At 39.5% G+C, this 7,747-nt stretch overlaps 1 long non-coding RNA gene across 1 annotated transcript; it reads right to left on the reverse strand.

Annotated features, from left to right (window-relative positions):
- Window positions 1-387: 387 nt before the first annotated feature.
- LOC106960196 (uncharacterized) lies at window positions 388-4,224 on the reverse strand. Its single transcript, XR_001427521.1, has 2 exons — window positions 3,928-4,224; window positions 388-3,894 (listed from the first exon to the last, which is right to left on the reverse strand). It is a non-coding gene; the product is annotated as an uncharacterized LOC106960196 (long non-coding RNA).
- Window positions 4,225-7,747: the final 3,523 nt, after the last annotated feature.

The raw sequence follows: 7,747 nt of genomic DNA on the forward strand, positions 1-7,747 counted from the left end.
CCACTCACAGTCAAAAACAGCCTATCAGAGCCAGGAGGAGGGTCTTAGCGTTGTCAGTCAACCTCAAGTACATGCTGTTAAATGTGCTAATGTTGAAGAAACAAATTACCATTCCAAGAAAATTGTTTTTGTCCCCCTTCTTTGGTGGCCATGCTAGCGGGGAGAAGCTTTAGTGTAGCAGATAGCTAAGGGGGAGGCTGACTGACATAAGACCCTCCTTCTGGCTCTGATTGGTTGTTTCTGACAAAGTTGTTTACTTCTATAGTTAGCACTGTGAGAAGGCAGAGGTGTTCAGTTTTTCCACTTATGATCTATCTCATACTTTACTGTTACGGCATAGTGACATTTGTAAAACACTTTTTTTTTATTTTAATTTTTATTTTTTTAATAAAAGTTACTCCAGCTTTAAAATGTAATTTCACACAGTTCCCATCAGCAAACATGATTCACCATATTAAATCAAGGTTCTGGTTTGCTGGATATAGTTAGATGAAACACCACATTGTTTTCATGTAATTAGCCTTTTACTGACACGTGGTGAGATGTGAGCGATGACCTCATTCTCTCTGAACGATCTGTGTGTCTCGATTGCTTTGGCAGCTCAGACCGGCTGTACATGTAGCTGTTGCCAGCTCGTCAAAGTGGCTGGCAGGCTTTGGTTTTCAAACCGAGTTGAGGCTGTGACTCCAGTGCAGTAGTTCAGTGCCTATACTAAATGTGAGGTTGTGCCTCGACTATGAATTCTGTTCTCTAATAAACTATTTTGACTCGTCGTCTGATTCCATATGTTGCATGTACCTTTTTTTTTTTTTCTGTCCAACCCTGTGCATTGATCACGACTTCCTCTGGGCCTGTTCCATACGTGACTGTCTCTGAAGAGGAGTAAGAGTCTGGTGCTGTCGTCAGGGGGGAAAATGCCATCTGATCCATTATAGATGAAGCTGACATCAAAACCCACTTCAAATGCGCTGCATGGATGAAGCGCTCCTATAGAGTGTGAAGAAAGGATCCGAAGCACGTTTCTTCTTTCACAGTGGGAGGAACTGGATGTGTGACTCCATGGTCAGCTGCTTCTCCAAATGAGACTTCTCTCGTCTTCAAACTCTCAGGGGATCCACCTGTCACATTGAATATGTGTCATATTAAATACCACCTGCAGTCATCAGGAAGCAGCCGCTGACTGTATGGTGCTACGAGGGAGATAATGCGCTGCTTCCTGCATCATTAGAAAGCTTTTTAGTCTCTTAACAGCATCTAATTGGCTGCACAGTAATTAGAACAAGCATCGCTTTGTTGTCAAAGCTAAAGTTTGGCTGAAGATGAAGGCTTGTGCAAAATATGTTTACTTTGAGGGAATAGGGAGGTAATATTAAACGGTTTATGAATAAAGTTGCACGGCTTGATGAGCTCTACCTTTTATAAATAGTAATTTATCACTAAAACAAGGCTGACTTTTTATAATAAGCCTCTGTTTTTATTAGAATGACATCAAAGTTGGACTTTTCAAGCATTAACGTTGATCAATGAATTAATTAAGGAAGAAATCCTGTAAAAGAAAATCCATTGAGAAGGATTTCTTTGGTAGAATTTCACCCGGTTCAGTCAGCGGATGGAAGAAGCTGTGAACAATGATGTTGATTGATTTGTTTTTAAATTGTAGTCTGCCTATGGTTGTAGTTTGGCAATGGCAGCAACGGAAGTGAACGAAGCTATTCAGTCTTCATTCACTGAATGAAGAAAGAATCCGAAGCACGACTAAATGTCGACATTTAGTCATGCTTCTAAATACCTACTTAACATAGAAATCCACCTCATTCGGATCTGAATGAAACAGCTATTGAAAAACATGACTTCTTTCAAAATTGGATGTGTTTCCATTCATCAACCACCAAAAGGTCATTTTTACCGTAACGCCCAGGAGCAGTGGCTCACAAAGCTCATGAAGTTGTACATTTCCTGTAGTTTGTTCACATCAAGGCTGGTCTATAGTCACACCATGAAGCAAACCACACCAGAGTTAGTTTTGGAAAGACCACCTCAAAAAGTAGATCTTGGTCTGGTAGTTTGGTCCACTCCAGAGTTCGGAAAAGAAAAAGATAAAGGAAAAGGAAAAAGTCTGGACCAACAGAGGAAACTAACTGTGGTCCATTTCAAGTGGACTAAAAGCGGCAGGTGTGAACACATCCTAATTCATCCTAAAATTTGCTTGCATTGGAATTAAAGTCAAAGAAGTGTAAAATAAGATTGTTAAACTTTCCCGCATTAACAGTCGGGAATTAATTTGAGTAAGGGAATGACTCCGATGAATGGAACTCGGACACTCACAACTTTTTATGATTCATCACAATTAAGAGCAAGTGTCCGCTGCCTTACACGAGCTCTGATCAGATGTAACATCCCGGTGTACAGCGTCGACTCCTGTTAATTAGTGATCAGAGATTTATGGCCGTCCAATCACCATCCTCACCCTGCTCCCTGGTGTCTGCTCCAACACTGATCTATAATTAGTGTTATTCCATTAATGTCGCAATGATAAACATGTTGCTGAAGCTGCTTATTAACATCTCAGCAGGGAATCAGAAGAGGGAAAATGCAGGAAAAGATAAGGTGGGACCGAGGCTGGATAGGAGTTTAGGTTACAGCTAACAATGTGATATTAAAAAAAAGCATGGCTGTGGCGTCTTTTGTCTGGTTCCTGTTTTTTTTTTTTTTTTTTTTAAAGCCTCATAGACAGGAATAATGAGGGTTCTTTCTCGTGGGATGCATGAGCACTGACTTCTGTTGCTGTCTGGCCACGGTACCCTTATTATTTTCACCCGGGCTTAAAAATAAAGTTAAGAAAAGGCTGGAAAAAGCAGTTGGAAATCATGACTGTGGGTCTGATGAGCATGTTGGCGTTGTGTGAAATTCTTTCATCCAAAACATGCTGTTATTCTTTTCTTGCAACCCACGACATCATGAGGTTATTTATAACCTCTCTGTGATGAAGAGCCTGACTGCTTTGTTTTCCTCAATCGACTCATATGAACATGAAACTGCCATGGATCACATACCAGATAATCAGCACAAGGAAACATGTAGGTGGACTCATTTGGTATTTTTCTGCATAAAGAACCTAATGTACATTGTTAAAAATAAAATATATGATCCCTAAAAATTTATTTTGATGATTAAATGGAGAAAAATAATTTCCCCATAAACCTAACAACTACTTGTTTCTCTCGATAAAGTCTCCAGTTATCATTTGTGGTTCATTTTTTACATCCCTGTGTGTCGATGTTTCATCTCTCCTCCTGCATTCTCTCTCTGAGCTGCATCCACTTACCTCTGATTCGCTCCTCTAGTTGAAATGAGCTAAATGTCGTTCTGATTTTTCTTTACATTTTTCTTAGCCTCCACAAATATGTCTTACTTTGTGTTTGTCTGACAAACTTTCTACAATCTGACAACAAACAAAAAGAAAGTTTGTTGGACAGGCTAAAGCAGGCCTCAACATGTCCAAGAGCAGATGAAAAGAAAATTTAAAAATGTAAATAAAACAAGAGTGAATGAAATGTGAATTGTTAGGAATATGAATAACTGGAGAAAATTGCAAATTTTCAGTCACTTATGAAGTTTTGATGTTTAGACTGATATTTTCATTCATGTTTATTTTGAACATCTCTCTATTGCTTATTTCCTTATATATTACCATTTTAGTTTCCCCCTTGTTCTTTGTCCTACTGCCTGCCAGCTTTCTACCTTTCCCAGCTGTTTTCTACTGGTTAAATATTTAGCTTCAAATATTTAGTTTGAAAGCTAGCAAACTAAATATTTGAAGCTAAAAATTTAAATTCACTTGTCCACTTATTAGCAAATATGTTTGTATAATGAAGCCCTAGGCGTAAATTCAACCTGTAAGACTCTTCCGGCATCACCTATCACCACGCCTTCACCCCAGCCAACCAGGACGCACCACCGCTCCCCCTTGATCCAATCAACTGGCTATAGCTCCTTCAAAAGGCGAAGCAACCTCAGATCCACCCACTTCAGTTGTGCTTCAACCCACCTCCTCCCCGTTTCCACCATCAGCCTCCCGGATGCCTCCAGGTCCCCTCAAGACTCCTCTCTCCAAGCTCCGCTCCACCACCAGTGACCGGGCCCGGAGGAAGACCTACCTGAGCTTCGTTCGAGCCGATCATTCAAGCTCGCTGCGATTCTCAGCACGCACGTCTTCCGCCAGTGTCTGAGCACCAGTCCAATAAAATTGTCTAATTTCTGTTTCTCTCTCTGTGTGAGTCTCTACAGTTTGAATTATCTAAGTATTTAGCTATATCAACTTAGTATTTAGCTTCAAACTTGTTAGCTCAAACTAATGATTTAGCTTACTAGCTCCAAATTAAGCTTTAAGCTAAATATTATCACTTTCCAACAATAAATACCCAAAGTAATTTTCTTTCCCCCAATATTAGTTTTGTTAAAAAAAGAGACTTAGGTCATGATTTTAGGAAAATGAAGATATGTATCTAGCAAGCTAAAACCACAAACTAAACTTAAGTTTGTGTATTAAATTTATTTTGAAACAGTGACATTTATAATTAATGAATAACATGGCGGAAATATGACTTTGTAAAATTAACTTCAATTTTTCTCTCTCTGGGCTAAATAACTCAATTATCTATGCTAATTTTTGACTGTGTAACTTTGTAACATCATAACATTAAAAATGTATGCATCTTTACCACAGAAACGGCATTTAATTGCCCATTCTTTAACAAAAAATAGTATTTAGAGCTTTGCAGTAAGGATGATTGATCTCCAAGAGCAACAGTTTGTGCCAAGGCTGTTTATATTTCTAGTTCTGTGTTTACTGACATGAATCAGATTGTAAACAGCTCACAAATGCATAAACAAACGCAGAGAAGTGATAAAACAAAAAGAAGCATCTTTAGGTGTAATGATCAGAGCAGGTAGAGTCAGAGCCGCCGCCCTCCTCCACCTGGACCAGCATATCTGACCAGGACAGGCAACATGATCTGAAACCGCGCAGATGCTGCAGGAACAAATCACACACACGCACGCTCTGGATTCGCTTTGTGGATGTGTGTGGTGAGCTTGAAGCTCTCCCCCCCCCCTGCTTTGCAACCCAGAGATGACTAATAAAGGAGCCCCGCAGAGCAGAGGATGTTCATTTCTAGAAGCAGCGAGCACAGGCTGTGCTCCGATCGTCTGCCGATGGCATTTTGATCGGGAGGATTCTCTTAATTCACCATCCCAAATTAGCTTTTGGTGTCTGGGATTTATTTTCTCATTCTGCGTTTACCGAGGCTGACATCAGGCCCGGGGAATTAAGTGCGGAAAGAGGATTTTTGGTGAAATTGGGTGGTCTTGTTTTCTGTACTAAACATAAATATGTTTAGCAATGCCACATATAGGCACCACTTCAGAAACAGAAACAAAACCGATTTAACACGAAAAGAAAAACGTTTTTAAATACTTAGGTTCATTATATTCATTTGTTCATTTGTATTTCTGAGGTGACTATTTTTGCGTTAGCACTATTTTTATGTTAATTAGATCTCAGTACGCTGAAGTTTGTTCAATCCCAATCAGATGTCCTTGTCTGCCATCTATTGGTGAACATATGTCGGTACACAGGCTAAAGCTGCAAACCCATTCAAAAAATTTTAATATTATTGAAAAGGCCAATTATTTCAGGAATTTTATCACTTAGTGAAACACATTACATACATTAATTACACATAAATGGATGCCTGAAAACCTTTATTTCTATTATGGCGATTTTTCCACTTATAGCCAATGAAAACATGACATTTAAAACTAGAAGTTTTCATCAGAGAAATGATAAATAAAGGAAAACTTTAAAAAAACAACAACAGAAATGTGGACCTATTGAAACATACGTTTAATACCTGCTTAGAGGTTATTTGTAAAAGGTACATTTATTCTGACAAATGAGACTTAGACATGTATTCTAATTTATTGAATATGACTATGGAGCAAGAGTTAAGATTAAAATCCATAAAGTATATATAATATATAAGATTTAGTTAGGTTATTTCAGATACATATTCTTTGATTATTATTACAAAAGTAATCATTCTTTTTATAAAAAAAACACAGCACAATTTAGGAGTATACTACATAAGTGAAATAATGCATTTTTTTTTATTTTAAATTAATGTGTGCAATAATCTCTGGCAGTCTTGGAGGATAACCAAGAAACTGTGTCATTCTGGGTGAACTCAGAGTTTGACTTTCTGCTCCTCCTCAAAAGGAATCACTTGAACTGTTCAGAGATCTGATGCGGAGGTCTTCCCATACTTTAGAGCTTTTCTGGAGATGTTTATGGGCAGAATTATCCAGTTGTGCCTTTAAGCCTTGGATTAGAATCACAGTTTTGGGTCTTTTTGCACAGATTTTTTATCATGTTCTCCTTCAGCTTGTGTGGGTTTTCCAGCTTCCTCTCACATTCCAAAAATATTAATACTGGTATAATTAAGTGCTGACAGTTCTAGTGCTCAGATCTTACTATCCAGTGGTCTGACTAATATTCAATAAGATTGACCATGTGTGCTTGTCTTTGTGTTTGCTGGCGACTTGTTAAAGTGATCACTGGAGATGCTCCAGTGATGAACACCTAAAGTGACATATTTGTATCATACCTGAATTTTTATGTTTTTTGAGTTGTAATATTTTTTAGAACACTTTTATGAAGATTTTCAAGTAAATGTACATCAAAAGACACAAAGACATAAAAACATGTTTTTTACATATTGCTTAAAGCTGTCACCATGTTGTGACATTACAACATGAGACGGATAAGTCCTCCACCTCCTGGGTGACCTGAAGAAATGGACCACGTAAAACCAAAAGCAACCAATCAGAGCCAGGAGGAGGGTCATGGAGGGTGATTGACAGTGCTAAGACTCCCAGCCCCAGCTCCAGACGAAAAAGAAGGGGGGAGGGGAATCAACTTTTTGGGGGCAAAATGAATCGTAGCTGAACATAGATAACAACATCAGTCATCTACCAGCTACTTCTTAACAAGCTTAAGGTGCTGTATTGATATTAGGTAGCTAGTCATCTTTTAGCTAACACTACCTGTATCCAACAGCTTTACTCAACTCAGTCGGTTATTTTGGGGAAAAACTGTGAAAAGTTCTTTGCGTTTTGCTGGTTTGCTGCCGTGATTCTAACACACCTGAGTAGCTCTGCACAGCAGCAGCAGGTCTCCTTCACTGCTGCACAGGTGTAAACCCAGCGCGAGCGTTTAAAGGCGGCTCAGAAAAATAGTACGACATGTTAGCAACGGCTGCGACAGACTGGCGACCTGTCCAGGATGTACCCCGCCTCTCGCCCGGAACGTTAGCTGGAGATAGGCACCAGCACCCCTCCCGACCCCACTGAGGGACAAGGGTGTTCAGAAAATGGATGGATGGATGGATGTTAGCAACGGATTAAACAGTTTTAACTGCTGATAAAAGTGACAGAGGACACAGATACAGGAAGTGCGGAAGCCCCTATTGTATCAAATTGACAGAGGAATAACAGAGAGTTGGCCACTTGTGGTTGGACATAGTATGAGCCAAAGCTCCTGGGGTATAAACACTTTTAGAAGGTCCTGCGCTTTTCTTTTGCATGAGGGCATACAGCGTTCATGTTTTTTTTTTTTTTTTTTTTTTTATCCCTGGGTTTCCCCCCCCCCCCCCGCAATGGACCAGCCCCCCCATTCTAGGGCGGCACC

The sequence above is a fragment of the Poecilia latipinna genome, unplaced genomic scaffold (assembly GCF_001443285.1).
Source record: "Poecilia latipinna isolate Pla-1442-1.1 unplaced genomic scaffold, P_latipinna-1.0 Scaffold1165, whole genome shotgun sequence".
In the NCBI taxonomy this organism is placed as follows: Eukaryota; Metazoa; Chordata; class Actinopteri; order Cyprinodontiformes; family Poeciliidae; genus Poecilia; species Poecilia latipinna.